Below are 17,090 nucleotides of genomic sequence, written 5' to 3'. Positions count from 1 at the left end.
GTCAGGGCTCTGCGCAGGCCAGTCAAGTTCTTCCACACCGATCTCAACAAACCATTTCTGTATGGACCTCGCTTTGTGCACTGGGGCAATGTCATGCTGAAACAGGAAAGGGCCTTCCCCAAACTGTTGCCACAAAGTTGGAACCACAGAATCGTCTAGAATGTAATTTTTATGCTGTAGAGTTACGATTTCCTTTCACTGCAACTAACCACAAAAACCATCCCCAGAACATTATTCCTTTGATCAGTCATGGAAATAAAAGTGCTGAAAACAAATTGGATCCCAATTTAAAAGAAAATAGAGAACAAGCTATGAAGGAAGAATACTGTTTTGATGCAGGTACAGCCAACTAGGGCAAAAATGATATTGCAATATTGTCAAAACGATATGATGTATTGTCAAAAATAATATCCCGTAATGTAACTATACATTTTTTCCCCATCACTAACCGCTTGTTATCAGTTTTCAACTAAAGCAGGGGTTTTCGATTCCCCTGTAAAGTAAAAGAGTCAACAACATACATTTTTAATGTGCATGACTTGGACAAAATGTCTGGCTTGACCTGACCTTTGCCCCCTAAACATGTACGAGGATGATGTGATGATATCCAATATCCCAATTTATGGTGGCAATAAAGAACACAACACACCGCTGATGATTTTCAAAGTGGATTTATTTGCCAGTTAGCCTCCACATCTGGTTCTACATAGGGGTCTTAAGAAGCAGCTATTGTGCACCAGTCTTCTATCCGGAGATTAGCAACACAAACTGAAGACCCTCACCTCAAAGACACAGCCGGTCCAAAGACATGCCTGACCTGATATATCAAAGGGGAGGATGAGAGAGAGGGGGCTCTACGTTTTCTAATAGTCCAGGGAATTGTCCTACCCATCCTTCCTGGCTCTCTGTTTCAACACAATAAACAGAGAGAGATGGTTTCAGAAGCACATGTTTGACCTGAAGACCCAGAGAAAACACGCCATTGACTGAATCAGCAACACGGCTAGGAACTAAACAACAGTTGGCAAGGCGGAGATTTTACAGTGAGAAGGCACATGATGAAGATGTGGTTGTTCTTGCCGGAGTGAGGAATAATGCCGGAGACTGAACAGGTATTTCCAAAACAAAATAACAAAGTGGTCATTGCAAGAAATACAAACTGAACTGAATCAAAACGCGTAGAACTATATCACAGAGAAACCTAGGCTCAGTAATCCTGGAAAAACCTGCAGCATGCCGTCCTTATCCTGTCCTGTCTCTCAAACAAGGAAATGACAGGGCTTAAATAGGACTACACAACATGCATCTGACCAATGGAAACCATACACTTCTTACAATGATCAATTACCATTCACAATGGATGAAATTCAATTCATCCATATTCAGGTCATAATCGCATCATTATCCACACATAAATACGGTTTCAAAAACAGTGTCTGGTCATTCATATAGGCATGTCTTTAGATTAAGTGACGGAGGACATTATGACAATGGTCACAGCCGTAAAGCCCCAGTGTCAGAAAGTCAATGAGGCTGTCCATATAGCGCCTCTGGGCATGGACTCAACACTATATGGACCTGACATGTCATGTAAACAACACAAAGCAATTACCCTTAAAGAGGGTGGCTCTACATGTACTGAACCCCCACATAATGAACCATCACTCATCTGTCTGACACTGAACAGCATTGTACTTGGTCATGTACGGAACACTGATGTACGGAACACTGATGTACGGAACACTGATGGATGGGACACTGATGTACAGAACACTGATGTACGGAACACTGATGTACGGAACACTGATGTACGGAACACTGATGTACGGAACACTGATGGATGGGACACTGATGTACAGAACACTGATGTACGGAACACTGATGGACAGAACACTGATGGATGGGACACTAATGGACAGAACACTGATGTACAGAACACTGATGGACAGAACACTGATGTACGGAACACTGATGGATGGGACACTGATGTACGGAACACTGATGGACAGAACACTGATGTACAGAACACTGATGTACGGAACACTGATGGACAGAACACTGATGGATGGGACACTAATGGACGGAACACTGATGTACAGAACACTGATGGACGGGACTAATGGACGGGACACTGATGTACAGAACACTGATGGACGGAACACTGATGGACGGGACTAATGGATGGGACACTGATGGACGGAACACTGATATACGGAACACTAATGGACGGGACTAATGGATGGGACACTAATGGACGGAACACTGATATACGGAACACTGATATACGGAACACTAATGGACGGGACTAATGGATGGGACACTGATGTACAGAACACTGATGGATGGGACACTGATGTACGGAACACTGATGTACGGAACACTGATGTACGGAACACTGATGTACGGAACACTGATATACGGAACACTAATGGACGGGACTAATGGATGGGACACTGATGTACAGAACACTGATATACGGAACACTGATATACGGAACACTGATATACGGAACACTAATGGACAGGACTAATGGATGGGACACTGATGTACAGAACACTGATGTACGGAACACTGATATACGGAACACTGATATACGGAACACTGATATACGGAACACTGATATACGGAACACTAATGGACGGGACTAATGGATGGGACACTGATGTACAGAACACTGATGTACGGAACACTGATATACGGAACACTAATGGACGGGACTAATGGATGGGACACTGATATACGGAACACTGATGTACGGAACACTGATATACGGAACACTAATGGACGGGACTAATGGATGGGACACTGATGTACAGAACACTGATGTACGGAACACTGATATACGGAACACTAATGGACGGGACTAATGGATGGGACACTGATGTACAGAACACTGATGGATGGGACACTGATGTACAGAACACTGATGTACGGAACACTGATGTACGGAACACTGATGTATGGAACACTGATGGACGGGACACTAATGGACGGGACACTGATGTACGGAACACTGATGTACGGAACACTGATGTACGGAACACTAATGGACGGGACTAATGGATGGGACACTGATGTACGGAACACTGATGGATGGGACACTGATGTACGGAACACTGATGTACGGAACACTGATGTACGGAACACTGATGGATGGGACACTGATGTACGGAACACTGATGGATGGGACACTGATGTACGGAACACTGATGTACGGAACACTGATGTACGGAACACTGATGGATGGGACACTGATGTACGGAACACTGATGGATGGGACACTGATGTACGGAACACTGATGGATGGGACACTGATGTACGGAACACTGATGTACGGAACACTGATGTACGGAACACTAATGGACGGGACTAATGGATGGGACACTGATGTACGGAACACTGATGGATGGGACACTGATGTACGGAACACTGATGTACGGAACACTGATGTACGGAACACTGATGGACGGGACACTGATGTACGGAACACTGATGTACGGAACACTGATGGACGGGACACTGATGTACGGAACACTGATGTACGGAACACTGATGTACGGAACACTGATGTACGGAACACTGATGTACGGGACACTGATGTACGGAACACTAATGGACGGAACACTGATGTACGGAACACTAATGGACGGAACACTGATGTACGGAACACTGATGTACGGAACACTGATGTACGGAACACTGATGTACGGAACACTGATGTACGGAACACTAATGTACGGAACACTAATGGACGGGACTAATGGATGGGACACTGAACTAGAGAACACTGATGGATGGGACACTGATGTACGGAACACTGATGTACGGAACACTGATGTACGGAACACTAATGGACGGGACTACTGGATGGGACACTGATGTACAGAACACTGATGGATGGGACACTGATGTACGGAACACTGATATACGGAACACTGATATACGGAACACTAATGGACGGGACTAATGGATGGGACACTGATGTACAGAACACTGATGGATGGGACACTGATGTACGGAACACTGATGTACGGAACACTGATGTACGGAACACTGATGTACGGAACACTGATGGACGGGACACTAATGGACGGGACACTGATGTACGGAACACTGATGTACGGAACACTGATGTACGGAACACTAATGGACGGGACTAATGGATGGGACACTGATGTACGGAACACTGATGGATGGGACACTGATGTACGGAACACTGATGTACGGAACACTGATGTACGGAACACTGATGGATGGGACACTGATGTACGGAACACTGATGTACGGAACACTGATGTACGGAACACTAATGGACGGGACTACTGGATGGGACACTGATGTACAGAACACTGATGGATGGGACACTGATGGATGGGACACTAATGGATGGGACACTGATGTACAGAACACTGATGGACGGGACACTGATGGACGGGACACTGATGGACGGGACACTGATGGACGGGAGAGAGTGGAGTTCTAATTGCTCTTTTCCAATCTACATACCACCGCTTCACTCACAGTCTAAATCAGCCACTAGGATGAAAGAGTGGTCGTCCCATCTTGGCTTGGTAGGATAGACCTGACTGCCGTGGGATTGGAGCTCCCTTTGACTGTAAAGACATCAGCATTCACATCATTTTCACTTATCGACTTAATCAGTAAAGGAAATTCAAGTCTAAAGGCTGGCACACATCGCACTGAATGTGGATCTAGTGTTCCATCTGCCAATCGTTCAGCGCGCTGTGTTTTGGGGACCTCCCACTGTAGATGTCTGACTGCTGACATTTTCATGCGATTGTACATGTAAAATCAGTGTGCACTCGGTTTACAAATTACAGCTGGCCCTCTGTTCAGAGGTGCTAAGTTCTCTCGGCCAGTGTGTCTGAACCCTAAACCCTTACCAGTCATACAGCTAGAGCACTAATAAGGACATGACCAGGCCCCACATAGTCTATAACAGGGACCCAGAGGCTTTCCTGGTTTGGAGGAAGAACTCAGGGACCCAAGCCTGACCTCTTTCTCAGAGGAGAGGATATCCCTAAGTTTTAAACAAAGTCCAGAGCTAAGTGATGACAGATGGGCTGAGGCTGCAGCTGATAGCAGTCACGCTCCTGACCCCCTCGACCTGCAGAAAAGAACCAGTTCAGCTGGAGTTTGCGAGGTACCAGATCTCTGCCTTCAAGGGGCGCCTATTGAGATAAATGGCACGTGGATGGTGCTGCTAATGCTATAATATACCATCCTTCCTCAGTCCCATCACTGTTGCTTAACCCTTCACCTCGTTAAAGCAAGCTTAGATTTCTCTTCTTGTCAAAGCTACCCGTGAAAATGTACTTCAAGGTTCAAAGCTTGAACTCTTTTCGTAGTTTTTTGTTCGTTTTTTGTTTTAGAACTTCGGATGGGGGGACTTAGAAAGCGAAAGTAGCGAATTTAAACACAGGGGTGGAGTTAAACATGTTGAATTGCCTAGACAGAAATCTCCAGAGAAATGTTTGCTTACTTTTCGGTAATTATGGCTTTAGGCTTCACTGACTCTGATTTCTGCATAAAAAGCAGACTAACTAATAGAATTTCTAGACACTTCTCAATGTGATGACACAACAGCTCGTAACGGATGAGCATTCACAAATGGCTCACAAATGCAGGAAAATAAATTAAAAGAGAGAGAGAGAGAGAGAGAGAGAGAGAGAGAGAGAGAGAGAGAGAGAGAGAGAGAGAGAGAGAGAGAGAGAGAGAGAGAGAGAGGTCCCTCTAGGCACAACTACAACAGCATAACCAACAACGGGTCACAACTCCTGCAGCTTTGTCACACGCTGGGTATGTACATAGTCAATAGTAGGCTTCGAGAGGACTCCTTACGGTAAGTACACCTATAGCTCTCTCTCATCGCTGTAGTACTGTAGGCTATTTTCTCACTGACCTCAACCCAGAGCCACTCAGAGCGTTCACCGTTAGCCCACTGACACCCCTATCAGATCACAGAAAAATCACAGTCTACTTGAACAGAGCAATACTCAATCATGAGGCATCAAAGCCAAAGGAACTGAATAATATTAATAAATACTATAGATGGAAGGAGAGTAGCGTGGAAACCTACCAAAAAACAATTAGACAACAACAAATTCAATCCCTATTAACACAACTTCCTGGACAAAATGTTTCACTGTAATAGTGAAGGTGTAAACTTGGCAGTAGAAAACCTAAACAGTATATTTGACCTCTCAGCTTTCCTATAAAATTGAAACATTTCAAGTAGACAACCTAAGAAAATGAACAACAATGACAAATGGTTTGATGAAGAATGCAAAAACCTTAGAAAGAAATTGAGAACCCTATCCAACCAAAAACATAGAGACCCAGAAAACCTGAGCCTTCACTATGGTGAATCACTAAAATAATACAGAAATACACTACGGAAAAAGAAGGAACAGCACGTCAGAAATCAGCTCAATTTAAATGAAGAATCCATAGAATCGATAACAAAGAGTTATCTAGTTTTATTTAACTAAGCAAGTCAGTTAAGAACAAATTCGTATTTACAATTACAGCCTACCAATAGGCAAAAGGCCTCCTGCTGGGACAGGGGCCAGTATATATATATTTTTTTAAATATAGGACAAAACACACATCACGACAAGAGAGACAACACAAAACTATTTAAAGAGAGACCTAGTACCTGTTGGTAGCAACACAAAATGGCAACAACATGGCAGCAACACAACATGGCAGTAGCACAACATGGTAGTAGCACAAAATATTTCCACAAACATTATTGGGCACAGACAACAGCACAAAGGGCAAGAAGGTAGAGACAACAATACATCACGCAAAACAGCCACAACAGTCAGTAAGAGTGTCCATGATTGAGTCTTTGAATGAAGAGATTGAGATAAAACTATCCAGTTTGAGTGTTTGTTGCAGCTCATTCCAGTCGCTAGTTGCAGCGAATTGAAAAGATGAGCGACCCAGGTATGTGTGTGCTTTGGGGACCTTTATCAGAATGTAACTGGCAGAACAGGTGTTGTATGTGGAGGATGAGGGCTGCAGTAAATATCTCAGATAGGGGGGTGTGAGGCCTAAGAGGGTTTTATAAATTAGCATCAACCAGTGGGTCTTGCAACAGGTATACAGAGATGACCAGTTTACATAGGAGTATAAGAGTGCAGTGATGTGTCCAATAAGGGAAGCATTGGGGGCAAATCTGATGGCCGAGTGGTAAAGAGCATCTAGCTGCTCGAGAGCACCCTTACCTGCCGATCTATATATTACATCTCCATAATCTAGCATGGGTAGGATGGTCATCTGAATCAGGGTTAGGCAGCTGGTGTGAATGCTATCTAAAATGCTGGGATGAATGTTTTATCTATCTAAAATGGACATGTATGGATAAACCACTTCTCCAATCTTTTTGTCCCTATAACAAAGAACAAACAGCAAAAACATATACATGATCAAATACAAATCTTAGAATCGACTATTAAAGACGACCAGAACCCGCTGTATTCTCCAATTACGTTGAATGAACTACAGGACAAAATACAAACTCTCCAACCCAAAAAGGCTTGTGGTGTTGATGGTATCCTAAATTGATGGTACCACAAATTCCAATTGGCTATTCTTAAACTCTTTAACATCCTCCTCAGCTCTGGCATCTTGCCCAATATTTTGGACCAAGGACTGATCACCCTAATCCACAAGTAGAGACAAATTTGACCCCAATAACTACAGTGGGATATGCGTCTACAGCAACCTTCGGAAAATCCTCTGCATTATCATTAACAGCAGACTCGTACATTTCCTCAGTGAAAACAATGTACTGAGCAAACGTCAAATTGGCTTTTTACCAAATTACCATACTGCAGATCACGTATTCACCCTGCACACCCTAATTGACAAACAAACAAAACAAAAAAGGTATAATTTTTGTGAAATATATCATAAATAGGACTGGTGGAGTTATGTCACACATGCAGCTAACACAGACATATGGAAATGTCTGCTCTACCCAAAATTACAACCAATTAAATGCAGCATGACCACAAAAATGGAAGAGGCCAGTAGAAGGGGAAAAGTAAGGAACTTGTATGTCGGCCCTGTATTAAAGAACATAAATGGTTAAAGAAAAGTGTGATAAATAAAAACAGATACCAATTTCAAAAAACTGACAGCTGTGCCATATAATCTGCAAAATAGTTGTGAAGAGATGTTGGATGCACCGATTCCATGGCACATGGTTTATGAATTGATACGCAGAACAACGCCGGATGCAAAACTTCACATTTTTCTATTTAAATTACGATACAAAATTCTTGCAACTAATAGAATGTTATATATATGGGGGATACAATCTTCCCAGCTCTGCAGATTCTGCTGTGAGGAGGCAGAGTCATTTATTTTGGTATTGTCCATATGTAGCTCGTTTTTTTGTCACATGTCCAGGAATGGCTGAAGAATTGCAACATTTGCCTAGAACTAACACTACAGACAGCAATACTGGGTGATTTGAAAAGTCATAGTCAATCAATCAATAATATAATAATTATTTTAGCAAAAATGTTTATTTTTAATTTACAATCTGTAGAAGCTATGAAAATAGAAAGGTTCAAGTCATTTGTGAAGCATCACAGCACAGTTGAAAAATATATGGCAAATAGAAATCCAAAATGGATGATGTTGAGCGATAGATGGGAGGGGTTGAATGGACCTGAAGGGTCTAATAGCAAGCTAAAACATGTTGAACATACGGGGTCTGTAAAATGTATATAGGTTCAGAACTTTTGTGAAATAGCAGTTACAAATAGAAATCAAACTGGATGGACATCAGAAATAGAGGAAGGACTAAAAACAAACACAATATAAGTATTGTAAAATAGACTGTGAATGTAAAATGTGTATTAAGATGTATAAATTGAAGGTAAAGGCCGAAGTGTTTATTAGTTTACTCCATTTGGGGGATCGGCGTAGGGTTTGGGGAATAATAAAGGTATATTCTTTTTAAAAGTATGTATGTCTATATAGGTATGTGTATGTAGAAATGTGTATATGTATGCATGTATGTATGGATATATATATTTACCCCAAAAATATATGGGGGATTGGAAATGATGCAGACAATTACATTGATGGAACCAATATTCTTTCCTCAATATTAAGCCGATCCATCCCTTAATTTTTTTTTTTTTTTTTTTTTTTTTTTTTAACAATAACAAAGAGAAAGTCTTCTCATGCTTTGTTGATTTCAAAAATGCTTTTGACCCAATTTGGTATGAGGGTCTGCTATACAAATTGATGCAAATTGATGCAAAACATATGACATTATAAAATCCATGTACACAAACAACAAGTGTGAGGTGAAAATGAGCAAAAAACACATATTTCTTTCCACAGGGCTGTGGGATGAGACAGGGATGCAACTTAAGCCCCACCCTCTTCAACATATATATCAACAAATTGGCAAGGGCACTAGAACAGTCTGCAGCACCCGGCCTCACCCTACTACTAGAAAGTCAAATGTCTACTATTTGCTGATGATCTGGTGCTTCTGTCCCCAAACAAGGAGGTCCTACAGCAGCACCTACATCTTCTGCACAGATGTAAATCTCAGTAAGACAAAAAATAACAGTATTCCAATACAGGTCCAGTTGCCAGGACCACAAATACAAATTCCATCTAGACACCATTGCCCTAGAGCAACGGTGTCTAGGGGCGGCAGGGTAGCCTAGTGGTTAGAGCGTTGGACTAGTAACCGGATGATTGAAAGTTCAAATAGTTTAAATCCCCGAGCTGACAAGGTACAAATATGTCGTTCTGCCCCTGAACTGTTCCTAGGCCGTCATTGAAAATAAGAATTTGTTCTTAACTGACTTGCCTAGTTAAATAAAGGTAAACTAAAAATGTAAAAAATAAAGAGCACACAAAAACTATACATACCTTGGCCTAAACATCAGCGCCACGATCTGAGAGACAAGCCAAGAAGGGCCTTCTATGCCATCACAAGGAAAATAAAATTCGACATACTAATAAAATGGGACAAACACCAAATTGAGAATCTGCATGCAGATTCCTGACCACTGTGACTGATCCAAACTTAAGGAAAGCTTTGACTATGTACACAACCAGTGAGCATAGCCTTGCTATTGAGAAAAACAGTTGTAGGCAGACCTGGCTCTCAAGAGAATATAGGCTATGTGTACACTGCCCACACAATGAGGTGGAAACTGAGCTGCACTTCCTAACCTCCTGCCAAATGTATGACAATATTAGATACAAATATTTCCCTCAGATTACAGACCCACAAAGAATTTGAAAACCAATCCAATTTCGTTAAACTCCCATATCTATTGGGTGAAATACCACAGTGTGCCATCACAGCAGCAAGATTTGTGACCTGTTGCCACAAGAAAAGGGCAACCAGTGAAGAATGAACACCATTGTAAATACAACCCATATTTATATTAATTTATTTCCCCTTTTGTACTTTAACTATTTGCACATCGTTACAATACTGTATAAATACATAATAACATTTGAAATGTCTTTATTCTTTTGGAACTTTTGTGAGTGAAATGTTTACTGTTCAATTTGGTTTATTATCTATTTAATTTGCTTTGGAAATGTGTTTCCCATTGCCAATAAAGCCCTTTGAATTTAATTGAAATTGAATGGAAATTGTACTGTCTTGAGAGAGAAAGGGAGACATGTAGAGATGTAGAGTGATGGGGCTTCAGTCTCTGCATGTTGCTGAGGAGCTCTCTCTCTTTTCTCCCTGTCCTACCATTTCAAAGAACAAACCGTTATTAGGCTGATGTGTGTTTGGAGGGAGGCAGAGGAAGAACAGCCTGCCTGGCTGTATTGCCAAGAGTTCCTCCAGACATCTGGTTCTAATATCTCCTCCTGCACTTTCCCCTTCTCCCCTGGTCCCCCCCCCCCTCCCAGTCAGCCTTGCCAGTGTTGTTGCTGCTCCTCTTCCGGCCTCTCAGTACCCCAGACCACACCTGGCTAAGCTTCAGATCCGACTTCTGACCTCCTGCACTTTCCCCTTCTCCCCTGGTCCCCCCCCCAGTCAGCCTTGCCAGTGTTGTTACTGCTCCTCTCCAGCCTCTCAGTATCCCAGAACACACCTGGCTGAGCTTCGGATCTGACTTCTGACCTCATCACTTTTCTCGTCATTCGCTGCTGCTTTTTTTCTCCACAAAGTCTTGTGAAAGTTGTCGGGATTTACATCAAACGCAGAGTCTCTGTATGCACAGAGTCTTCGACTTTCTTTCATGGTAGACGGAAGCAGAATAGAATCACCTTCTTAATCACCATCGAGAAGTAATTATCATTCATACGAAGTGGCATCGAGGCTCTAAATGTGAAGTACTTTTGGTTTTTTAAAGACCACAATATTGTAATTATGATGATAATCAAATGTGTGCCAAACCTAAATGTCTCTTGACATTAAAATGACAAGGAATATGACTCACTGTTGGCTACGCATGAGGTTTTTTAGGAAAGAAAGCTGTCACTCATATTCCACTCCAGTACCACGTTCTGAGTCCTACTGTGTGTGAAGCCTCATGTACAGATGTAGGATCTTCATTTGATCACCCTGTTGCATTTCCTGATTTTCCCTCACGAGAAAATGAATCAACTCCTAATTTTCACCCCATTAATTATGATTCACACAATAATTCACATTCCCTGTTGCTGTAGGAATATTTTCCTGCTGTAGCAAACTGGCTCAAATTAAAATCCTACATCTGTAGTGCTTCGTACATGGAAGCAGAGATCTTTAGGGATGATCCTGAGGTGAACACACAAACAGGCATTATCAACTCTGATCTCCCTTTGCATGACATTTAGATAAGCTGAGGAGGATGTTGCCTTGTTAAAACCGTTGGCTGAATCACAGTTAAACCCCTGCCCTCTTACCCCTGGCTTCTTGAGTTGGATCAAAATATCAATGGTGTCTTCAGCTAGAGAGGTAGGGAGTTGGCATTAAAGCACGACCAGAAAGCTTTCATATTAGAGTGAAGAGGGAAGTAAAGTATAGAGTGCCAATATACTCTAGATATGCATTCGGCATCTGTGCTTTTCGATAGAAGAAGCAATCAAGGCTTAGGAACGAGAAGAAACCGGAATGAGGCAGTGCAAAAGATTACTGGCAAAACAGCGGTTCTTTTTCAAAGTTTGCCCATTTCCTCAGAACCTTTTCACTGAACTGTCAAGTTATTGACATCTCTACTGTACTTCAAATGGCTCGTAAACACTGTAACTGGATATTTTATTCACGCAAAATTGTTTATTTCCCTCGCGGCCATGTTGATGTGTCATCTGGTCGTCGTTGTAGGAACTATCCAACCAGAACAGTCTCAGAACTGTCCTTCTCACCCCAGGATCCACAGTCAGGGGGAGGTCCGATTGAGAAACGAGACAAAACATTGGCTGACAGACCAAAGAAACTCCACCATTACCAAAACGCCGTGACCCTGATCATCCGCTGCAGCACTTGTGCAAATAGATAAATCTACGATCGCCTATGATGTGTACCAGACTACAAGGAATGAACAGCGATAGTTATCCTCATGTTTCCCCTTTGTTTTATAAACACAGAGATATTGAGACGACTTGTTAATAGTGTTGTAAAGAAACTGTCTTGCGATTTGGAATGGGGGGGGGGGTGTTTGAGGTTGAGGTTGTTATTTCAATCAAAAACAGGCCACCTTCGTGACCTTGAGAAGCAAACGCGAGGCCAAGCTCTAGGATCAAACTGCCACTCGATGGCAATCCAACAGGCTTTCGTGTGATCCCTTTACGAATAAATATTACCAGACGATACAAGTTGGCAGCACATCTGATGTGTCTGGATGTGTGCTGTAGATGGAAACACAGATAAGCGAATAGGACATTTCGGTGGTTGCAAAATGTAACAATGTTCGTGTAAGGAAGAAGGAGTAGACCAAAGCACAGCGTGGTACGTGTTCATATTTCCTTTAATTAACTGAACACTAAATGCAAAAGAACAAGAGAATAAATGAAAACCGAAACAGTCCCGTATGGTGCAAACACTGAAACGGAAAACAACTAGCCACAACCCATAGTGGGAAAACAGGCTGCCTAATTGCCTCTGCCTTCTAGGCCAAACACCTAGAAATATAACAGACAGAACCAAAACTTAGAATGCCCACCCCAACTCACGCCCTGACCAAACTAAAATAGAGACATAAAAAAGGAACTAAGGTCAGGACGTGACACAAAAGGATTAGGGTGCTGATGCCACCCGACCTGGGAAACACAATTTCTCATGTCGTGTGGATTCAGAGTGAACGTAAAGCAAACGTACAAGACCTTGTCGCATTACACATACTGTATTACATATTCAAATATAACACTGTATGGTCTATTACTGAACTGAATTAAGCACTTTCACTGAGAGAAATTCACTGATCCCTGACACAGCAAATGGTCATTATGTCTGTCAAGAGTGCACTGGTGTGGAATGGCTGAAGGGTACTGTACGCTCAACACTAGAAAGTCAACACTGACTGACAAGCATAGTCCTGAGCAAAAGCTACACTTTGTGTGAATTTGCATATTCACACACTCTAACAGGAAGTACAAATTCTAAATACAAACAGTGAAAAGAGAAACGTTCACACACATATTCATATGCTCTCATGCTCTTAGACCAACAGGCAGGCAGGCAGGCAGACAGACAGACAGGCAGGCAGGCAGGCAGGCAGGCAGGCAGGCAGGCAGGCAGGCAGGCAGGCAGGCAGGCAGGCAGGCAGGCAGGCAGGCAGGCAGGGACACACAAGCACACTTGTACAGAGAACAATAAACAGATGTGGATGGAGACCGATCCCTTCTGTGAGAAGGGGATGCACATTCCCGTCACCAGTGTCCTGCAGCATTATGTTACCATTACACACTGTTCTAATTAGCCAACCAATGGTAGAGACACATTGAGAATCCCCATGGTAACCAGATCCCCCATTGTCCCTTATATATTCTGTTTACTACTACAGACTATACTAGACCCCCAGTCCAAAGCCCTATTTCCTGTCTTCTTATTCTCCCTCTTCCCTCCCTTCCTCCCTCACTTAGTTTAGATCAAATATTTCCGTATTCCATATTTCTCCGCATGTGCTGACAGACCGCCATTACCAAAGAAGCCCTGCTTAGCCCCCAAGGCCATGGCCGAGCATTGATCTGTGAGAAAGATGCTCAAAGTACTGGCATGTCTGTGTGGAGGACTGCACATGGACCAGTCCCAGCCCAGCTTCCTCAGGGTCTATCTGGCAATCGACCAGAAACACAATGTATGTTCAAAGTAAACAGCCAGAAGCCAACAAATCCAGTCAGTAAAACAGCCAGACAGTCAACTACACTAGGAGTCAATCCGCTGGCCTTCCATTTGATCCAACACAATTCCCTTGCGAAGGAGCACGATTTGTAATTACAAGCCATTGATCAGAGGGGGGGTGAGACAGAGCGACACTACCATCGATAATCACTCACTTTTTTCCTAATTACTTCACCCCATCGACCTAACACAACACAAGACAACAGCAACAGAGGTAAAACATGATTTAGACCTTGTTTATAAAAAGTGGTTATTTCTGTAGTTCAATTGCTGCAACTTGCTGAAAATTGTCCAGAGTGTTCCCTATCATCCTAGTTTGAACAGTTATGTTTAAAACATTCTTTCCAGAGTGCATCAAACATGATTTTAGACCTTGTTTATGGAAAAGTGGTTATTTCTGTAGTTCAATTGCTGCAACTTGCTGAAAATTGTACACAGTGTCCCTATCATCTAGTTTGAACAGTTATGTTTATAACATTGTTTCCAGAGTGCATCAAACATGATTTTATACCTTGTTTTTCTGTAGTGTGGTCCTTCTGTAGCTCAGTTGGTAGAGCATGGCGCTTGTAACGCCAGGGTAGTGGGTTCGATCCCCGGGATCACCCATACGTAGAATGTATGCACACATGACTGTAAGTCGCTTTGGATAAAAGCGTCTGCTAAATGGCATATTATTATTATTATTATTAAATCAAATATTTTACCTAGGTATGTTTTCAGAGAGAAGGTGTTCTTTATCAGTTTTTGTTGATCTCCAGCTATAATTTCCCTTATTAGACAATTTTTCCACCTTTAGACAGTTTCTGGCAGACGGGGTATAGCTCAGTGGTAGAGCATTTGACTGCAGATCAAGAGGTTCCAGGATTAAATCCTGATGCCCCCTTAAAATCAAGTTCTTTCAAAGAGTATTTTGAGAGTAGACTCTTTTTTTAGAATATTTTACTCAGTGAAAAATGTCCCTTATTAGACAATTTCTCACATTCAATTCCTGGCACCCCTTGAAATCAAGTGCTTTCTAAGTGTATCTTGGAGAGAGGAAGTGCTGCTTTTTGGTTGTGTTACTCAGTCCAAAATGTCCCTCATTCAATGGTTTTTCTCTGTCAGACAGTTCCTAACAGAGGTGGAAGTGCAACAGACTTCAGATCAATAGGTCTCAGATTGTAATTGTTTTGTCATCTTGAAATCAAATATTTTACCTAGGTATGTTTTCAGAGAGAAGGTTTTCTTTATCAGTTTTTGTTGATCTCCTGCTATAATGTCCCTTATTATATTTTTTTTCCACCTTTAGATAGTTTCTGGCTTAAGGGGTATAGCTCAGTGGTAGAGCATTTGACTGCAGATCAAGAGGTCCCAGGTTCAAGTCCTGATGCCCCCTTGAAATCAAGTTCTTTCAAAGAGTATTTTGAGTAGACTTTTTTAGAATATTTTACTCAGTGAAAAATGTCCCTTTATTAGACAATTTCTCACATTCAATTCCTGGCACCCCTTGAAATCAAGTGCTTTCTAAGTGTATCTTGAGAGGGAGTGCTGCTTTTTTGGTTATGTTACTCAGTCCAAAATGTCCTCATTCAATGGTTTTTCTCTGTCAGACAGTTCCTAACAGAGGTGGAAGTGCAACAGACTTCAGATCAATAGGTCTCAGATTGTAATTGTTTTGTCATCTTGAAATCAAATATTTTACCTAGGTATGTTTTCAGAGAGAAGGTTTCTTTTATCAGTTTTTGTTGATCTCCTGCTATAATGTCCCTTATTATATTTTTTTTCCACCTTTAGATAGTTTCTGGCAGAGGGGTATAGCTCAGTGGTAGAGCATTTGACTGCAGATCAAGAGGTCCCAGGTTCAAATCCTGATGCCCCTTAAAATCAAGTTCTTTCAAAGAGTATTTTGAGAGTAGACTCTTTTTTAGAATATTTTACTCAGTGAAAAATGTCCTTATTAGACAATTTTCTCACATTCAATTCCTGGCACCCCTTGAAATCAAGTGCTTTCTAAGTGTATCTTTAGAGAGAGGAGTGCTGCTTTTTAGTTATGTTACTCAGTCCAAAATGTCCCTCATTCAATGGTTTTTCTCTGTCAGACAGTTCTAACAGAGGTGGAAGTACAACAGACTTCAGATCAATAGGTCTCAGATTGTAATTGTTTGTCATCTTGAAATCAAATATTTTACCTAGGTATGTTTCAGAGAGAAGGTTTTCTTTTATCAGTTTTTGTTGATCTCCCCTGCTATAATGTCCTTATTATAATTTTTTTCCACCTTTAATTTTTTCTGGTAGAGGGGCTATAGCTCAGTGGTAGAGCATTTGATGACTGCAGATCAAGAGGTTCCAGGATTAAATCCTGATGCCCCTTAAAATCAAGTTCTTTCAAAGAGTATTTTGAGAGTAGACTCTTTTTTAGAATATTTTACTCAGTAAAAATGTCCCTTATTAGACAATTTCTCACATTCAATTCCTGGCACCCCTTGAAATCAAGTGCTATCTAGTGTATCTTGAGAGAGGGAGTGCTGCTTTTTTGGTTGTGTTACTCAGTCCAAAATGTCCTCATTCAATGGTTTTTCTCTGTCAGACAGTTCCTAACAGAGGTGGAAGTGCAACAGACTTCAGATCAATAGGTCTCAGATTGTAATTGTTTTGTCATCTTGAAATCAAAATATTTTACCTAGGTATGTTTTCAGAGAGAAGGTGTTCTTTATCAGTTTTGTTGATCTCCTGCTATAATGTCCCTTTAGAATTTTTT

General features: G+C 41.7%; 2 non-coding genes across 2 annotated transcripts; both read left to right on the top strand.

Moving 5' to 3' along the window:
* Positions 1 to 15,656: 15,656 nt before the first annotated feature.
* trnac-gca lies at positions 15,657 to 15,728 on the top strand. The gene has a single exon. It is a non-coding gene; the product is annotated as a tRNA-Cys (tRNA).
* A 412-nt stretch (positions 15,729 to 16,140) lies between these two features.
* Positions 16,141 to 16,212, top strand: trnac-gca. Its single transcript has one exon. It is a non-coding gene; the product is annotated as a tRNA-Cys (tRNA).
* Positions 16,213 to 17,090: the final 878 nt, after the last annotated feature.

Source organism: Oncorhynchus gorbuscha, linkage group LG25 (genome assembly GCF_021184085.1).
Source record: "Oncorhynchus gorbuscha isolate QuinsamMale2020 ecotype Even-year linkage group LG25, OgorEven_v1.0, whole genome shotgun sequence".
Classification (NCBI taxonomy): Eukaryota; Metazoa; Chordata; class Actinopteri; order Salmoniformes; family Salmonidae; genus Oncorhynchus; species Oncorhynchus gorbuscha.
This window is presented reverse-complemented; position numbering and strand designations above follow the sequence as displayed.